Source organism: Melanerpes formicivorus, unplaced genomic scaffold (assembly GCF_026170545.1).
Source record: "Melanerpes formicivorus ecotype bairdi unplaced genomic scaffold, bMelFor1.0.p_v2 SCAF_119, whole genome shotgun sequence".
In the NCBI taxonomy this organism is placed as follows: Eukaryota; Metazoa; Chordata; class Aves; order Piciformes; family Picidae; genus Melanerpes; species Melanerpes formicivorus.
In genome coordinates this window covers 1,438,909-1,445,126 of record NW_027142471.1, presented here as the reverse complement: position 1 = coordinate 1,445,126, position 6,218 = coordinate 1,438,909, and the positions used below count along the sequence as shown (strand labels likewise).

The 6,218-nt window shown below is 62.9% G+C and overlaps 1 long non-coding RNA gene across 1 annotated transcript; it reads right to left on the bottom strand.

The window, feature by feature from the left end:
- Nucleotides 1-1,700: 1,700 nt before the first annotated feature.
- Nucleotides 1,701-4,667, bottom strand: LOC137456259 (uncharacterized). The gene is made up of 3 exons (XR_010990999.1): nt 4,547-4,667; nt 4,262-4,438; nt 1,701-1,873 (listed from the first exon to the last, which is right to left on the bottom strand). It is a non-coding gene; the product is annotated as an uncharacterized lncRNA (long non-coding RNA).
- Between the last annotated feature and the right edge of the window lie 1,551 nt (nt 4,668-6,218).

Genomic DNA, 6,218 nt, shown 5'->3' with positions numbered 1-6,218 from the left:
ACACTGAGCAGCGGATTCGAGCTGTGGCCTTAGCAGTGCCCAACCCAGTGAGGGAATCACTTCCCTGCTCCTGCTGCTCTCAGGGTGGAGTGGAGATTAGCTCAGCTGAGGTGGGGAGCAAAAAGCCCCTGCAAGCCAAGAAGTCTTGGTGTGGTCAGCCAGGGGAGGGACAAAGGAAGGTGTACTGGAGTCCTCTGCAGGGGAAAGCAAAGTGAGGCCTGCATTCCTCTGCTGTGGGAATAGAGAAGAAGGCATTAGCAATGTCTGCTGGTGCTTAGAGAGGAACTGAGTTGTCTTCCTCAGTTGCCCTTAGGGTCACATTTTCACTCTTCTCCATGGCAACATTTCCTGACACAGCTGCTCCAGCTGAAGCCCAAGTTCCATCTCTCTGGCTCCTGCAATTCCCTGCTGCCAGCTCCCATGTCAGAGCTTAGCCCAATGCTCTGCTGCAGAGGAGTTAGTGCTCCATCCATCCCAGCAGGATCCCCTCCCCGTGCTGCTGCTCTGGCTGCAGCCCAGCACAGGGCTGGCTCTGGGCTGCCAGTGCCCACTGCTGGCTCCAGTCAAGCTCTTTGTCCCTCTGGTGGCCTCCTGCAGGCAGGGAGCTGCGTGGTGGCAGCTGCCTCAGCCCGGGGGAAGCTCTTCCCAGTGGGACAGGACTCAGCTGCTCAGGTGCCTGGGGGTGGGGGGAGCAGGGAGCCAGGTGGAAGGCAGCAGGAAAGTCCTGCAGAGGGAAGCCCAGGGGGGGTTCCTCCCAGCTTGCTGAGAAGGGATTGGAAAGGAGCAGGGGGCTGCAGGTGAGGCAGCAGGGAGAGCCTGGAGCAGTGGCCATGGGCCAGCTGCTGGCTCCCTGCTGGGGGCTGGGCACAGCCTGCCTGCTCTGGGGCCTGGTGGAGCTCGGGACCCACAGCCCTGCCCTGCCCCCCAGCCAGGAGCCAGAGGGCAGCAGGGCAGGGACAGGCAGCCTCAGTGGCACCTGCTGGGGGTGGATGAGCAGCCCACGGCTGCTCCCCCCAGCAGTGCCTTCACTCCCAGCCCTCCCTCCCCCCCACACCCCCCTGCCCTCTTCCCCACTGGCACAAGCAGCTCAGCCCTCTGTGCCCAGCAGCCCCTGGGGAGGGATGCTCAGAGCTCTCTTCCCCAGGACTGGAGTGCCACAGGCAGCTGGGGCAAAGGGGCACAAGGAGCCAGGGGACACAGATGGGGTCAGAGCCAGGGCCAAAGGGCAGAGCTGAGAAGCTGGGGGGCAGGCAGCCTCCAGCAGCTGTCTGGCACAGCAGGCAGCAAGCCAGAGCCCCTCCAGGCACAGCAAAGGGGGCAGGAGACAAGCCCAGGGGGCCTGCAGGGATGGCACAGGAAGGGAAAGCAGACTGGAGCCCAGCCCAGGAGGAAGGCCCCCCCAGAAGGAGCCCCAGGGCCAGGGTGCCCCAAAGGGAGGCAAGAAGCAGCCAGAGCAGCTCTGAAGAGCCAAAGAACCAAACCTTTACTCAACAACATGAGCTGGGGGAAAAGGGGGGGGGAAGAGGGGGGGGAAAGTGGGGGGAAGTCGGGGAGGAAAAGGGGGGGGGATGGGGGGGAAATGGGGGGGGGAAATGGGAGGAGAAAAGAGGGGAGAAAAGGGGGGGGATGGGGGAGGAAATGGGGGGAGGAAAGAGGGGAGGGAAATGGGGGAGGGGAGAGGCAAAGAACCAAACCTTCACTGAACAACACAAATAGGGGGAGGGGGGAGAAGAGCAGCAAATGGGAGGGGAGGGGGGGGGATGGGAGAGGAGGTTTTCAATCCCAGGGAAGTTTTGAGAGCAGGAGGAACTCAGAGCTGATGACAACTTCTCTCCAGGACACTGTGAGCTGCCTCTGGCCCTGGCTCCAGCAGCTGCAAGGAGAAGAGGGAAGAGTCACTGAGCAGGGCCCTGAGCAGCAGGCTGAGCAGGGAGCCTCCAGCAGCAGCCACCCAGAGGGGCTGGGAAGGACATCCCCAGGGCTCATCCCATGGAGGTGGCAGCAGGAGAGCCTTCTGCTGGAGGCTGTGTGTCACCTGCTGGCCAAAGCCATCAGCAGCAGCACTGCAAGCACACAGCTGGGGACTGCCCCTGGCTCCCAGGGCCTGACCTTGCTTTTCCTGGCCCCTGGAAAGCCAGCAGCCCCCAGTTCCCCTCCTGGAGGCTGTGGCTGGAGAGCCCCAAGGATGAACAGCTCTGGAAACTCCTTTTCCTTCCTGTCTCAGGAGAAAGGACTTCCCAGAGAGACATCTGGGCTGGGGCAGCCCCCACCCTGCTGGGCTGCAGAGGCTGATGGCCAACAGCCTCCCCCTGAGCATCCCAGCAAGGAGGAGCCTGGGCCTTGGCCTGCAGCTGGGCCTAGGGCAGGCAGGGATGACTCCCTGGCTCAGGGCACGACCCAGGCTGGGACAAAGAAGCTAAGAAGAGGTGCAGGCCTATCCTGAGGGGCTTAGAGGAAGGAGTTGGGCTGTACAGGTGGAGCTGGGCTCCAAGCAGAGGTGCAGGCCCCCCATGCAGAGCGTGTCCCATGCCATGGGGACAAGCCCCCAGCCTGGGCACAGTGTGGAGGAGCCTGTGCTGGGCAGCAGGAGCCATTCACCTGCCTGGAGCTCAGCCTGGCTGCAGCAGAGCTTCTGAGCAAGCTCTGCCACTGGTGGGCCTGGGAGGACTTCCTTTGGTGTGCACCAGAGGGAAGAGCAGAGGACATCCCTCAGGCTGAGCTCCTCCTGCCCTTCTGCAAAGCCAAAGCTTCCTCCCCGTGGAGGAAAGTCCTCCTGCTCTTCACAGCCCCCTGCAGCACCTGTGGCTGTAGCTGATGGACAGGTGGGCTCCAGCCCCAGCTGCATCAGGAGCCCCAGGAGGATCCTGTGGCCTCTTTCTACACCCTGCTCACAAGCCAGTGGCACAGGCAGACAAGAGCCCAGGGCTCACAGAACATGGACTTGTTTGGCTGCAAGAGACCTTAAAGGTCATCCAGTCCAAGCCTGAACCCAGCACTACCAGGGCACCACTCTTCCATGGCCCTCAGCAGCAGCTTTGAAAGCCCTCCAGGGACAGGGACTCCACCCTGGCCTGGGCAGCCTGGGCCAGGCCTTGACAACCTTCAAGGGGAAGAAATTTTCCCCCACGTCCAACCTAACCCTCCCCTGGCACAACCTGAGGCTTTTCCTCTTCTCCTCTTGCTTGGGAGAAATGACCAAGCCCCACCTGGCTCCAAGCCCCCTGCAGGGAGGTGTAGCATAGTATCTGAGTAGTATCAGTCAGGGCTGGAAGGGACCACAAGGATCAGCCAGTGCCAACCCCCCTGCCATGGGCAGGGACACCCCACACTAGATCAGGCTGCCCAGAGCCTCAGCCAGCCTGGCCTTAAACACCTCCAGGGCTGGGGCCTCAACCACCTCCCTGCACAACCCATTGCAGGGCTTCACCACTCTCATGGGGAAGAACTTCCTCCTCCCCTCCAGCCTCAATCTCCCCACCTCCAGCTTCATTCCATTCCCCCTAGTCCTATCACTGCCTCAGATCCTGAGCAGTCCCTCCCCAGCCCTCCTGTAGCCCCCTGCAGATCCTGGAAGGCCACAATGAGGTCACCTCAGAGCCTTCTCTTCTGCAGCCTGAACAGCCCCAGCTCCTTCAGTCTGTCCTCACAGGAGAGGTGCTCCAGCCAGGTGTGGAGAGCCAGAAGGAGTCACAGGGAGCCCAAACCTGAGCCCAGGAGGCACAGGGCAGCCTGTCTGTGTGTCCTGCCTGTGTGTGTCCCCTGCCTGTGTCCCACCTGGCTGCGTGTCCCCTGCCTGCCTGCCGCACCCCAGCCCTGCTGTGGGGCCCCCTCCAGCAGGAAGGCTGCTGCAGGGCTCACCCTTTCCTTGGGGGCTCAGCTGCCCCCTGCTCTGCTCTGCAGAGGAGGAAGTGGAAGGGCAGGAGGCCTGTGTGCTGCAGCAGGGAGCTGCAGGCTCTCCCGGGGCCGCTGGCCATGGCCCCGCAGCCGAGCGGCGCCGCAGGGCTGACGCTGCGCTGGCTGAGCACAGCTCTGGCTGAGCACAGCTCTGGCTGAGCACAGCTCTGGCTGAGAGCCTCCCTGGGGTGCTGGCCATGGGCTCCCCTCCTGCACGCAGGCTGGGCTCCAGCACCTGCAGCCAGGGCACCCTCCAAAGCCTCCTCCTGGAGCCCAAGTGCTCAAGCAGCCAGAGGAGCAGAGAAGGCAAGAGAGAAGCAGGAAGGGCAGCCAAGAGGATCCAAGTGCCACAGTGTCTGTGCTTTACCTTCTGAGCAGGCTCCTCCCTGCTGAGGAACTGCTGAGAGGCCACTGGCAGATGATTGTAGGGCTGGGGGGTCTCCTCCTGGCACTGCACAGCAGAGAACTCCAGCCTGGAGAGGCTGAGGGATGGCACAGCCACCTTGGCACGCAGCAGGACATGAACTGTGGGGCCTCCTGTCACCTAGTGAGGCACAGAGCAGCCAGGTGAGAGCCAGCTGAGAGCTGCTGCTGGCCCCAGCCTGCCCCCGCAGGGGGTGAGGGCAGAGGGAGGGGAGGAGGCACAGGGCACCTGGATGGGCAGCAGCAGGGCCGCCTGGCCCAGCGGCAGCCTGGCACTCTGGGGCTCCAGGCACACGGTGAAGCTCCTGCTCTGGGAGCAGGGCAGCTGCTCCACATGCTCCAGGTCCACACTGAAGCCTTCAAGAGAGGGGAATGAAGCAGCTGAGGCACAGGGAACATGGGATGGGGCACAAGCACCTTAAGGCCACCGGAGTGTCCTGGCTGGCAGCCCTGGCAAGGATCCTTTGCCTCTCCAGAGGAGCTGTGCCAGGGGAGGTTCAGGCTGGAGGTGAGGAAGAAATTCTTCCCAGCAAGAGAGATTGGCCCTGGGATGTGCTGCCCAGGGAGGTGGTGGAGTCCCCACCCCTGGAGGTGTTTAGGAAGAGCCTGGATGAGACCCTTGGTGCCATGGCTGAGTTGATCAGATGGTGCTGGGGGAGAGGTTGGACTCAGTGACCTCAAAGGTCTCTTCCATCCTGGTTAACTCTCTTCTAGTCTGTTCTCCCCATGGCAGTGGCTCAGGCTGAGCTGTCACAGGCAGCTCTTGCAAGGCCACAGGAGGTGTCCCCAGCACTGCTTACCTGTGCCAGCCAGGACCTGCCCACAGACTTGGAAGGCCACAGGGAAGTGCCCCGGGTTGGTGACCTCCACGCTGCGCCTGTGGATGCCACCCAGAGCCACGCAGCCGAAGTCCAGGACGTACTCAGGCAGCTCAGCTCTGCAGGGGGGAGGGAGGGGACTCCTCAAACCACAGCCTGGCCACATTGCCATGGCATGGCAGATGCAAATCAAGTGGGAAAACTCAGCCCAAGCTGCTGAGAGCCAAGCCCTGAGCAGCTGGTGAGCAGGCTCTGGCCACTCCCAGGGAAGGCAGGGCCCAGGTTCTCTCAGCTCCCAGGGGCACCTTCAAGCACAGCTGGCTGCCAGTGGGCACTGCCCACAGCTCCTGGGCCACTGCACACAAGTCCACTGCAGCTCCACTGCTCTCAGTGCAACTGCTGAGCCTGGCCTACAGCCCAGCCCTGCAACTGCTTCAGGACCTGCTCAGAAGGTTTGCCCCCCCCAGGAAATCTTCACCGCTCTGCACCCAGCTCTGGCCCCAGAGCCCCAGGGGCCTGGGAGAGCCACAGGAAGGTCCTGTCCAGAGCCATCCCACTGGGAAAACACAGCCAGGATCTGTTCTGCACAGCATCTTCTGCCTGGGCTGGAGCCTGCTGCTCCCACTCCTCAGCATGAGGGAGCAGAGGGCAGGAGCCTGCAGTCCCACCAGCAGCCGAGTTCCCTGACTGAGACTCTCCCAACCTGCTCCTTGGCTCAAGTGTGGTCTGCTGGGACCAGGAAGCCAGCTCTGAGCTGCCTCTTTCAGGGCTGCTCAGCAGGGATGGGCTCTGGGCTGCCTGCAGGGGCCTCCTGCTGTGCACTGGCTCCCTGAGCAGAGCCCAGCATCTGCGGGGAGCTGAGAGCAGCTCCACAGCTCAGGGAAGCGAGGACACTCAGCTGCTCCCAGGCAGCAGGGCACAGCTCTCAGGAGCAAAGCCTTGCTGCTGCCCACAGCTGCTCCAGGCTCTGCAGAGCCCAGCAGCTCTCAGCAGCAGGGCTGCACTGCTGGCTGTCAGCCCAGAGCACCTGCAGGTGGCTGTGGAGGTCTCCACTCACTTGAGAAGCCTGCGGCGAGCATGCAG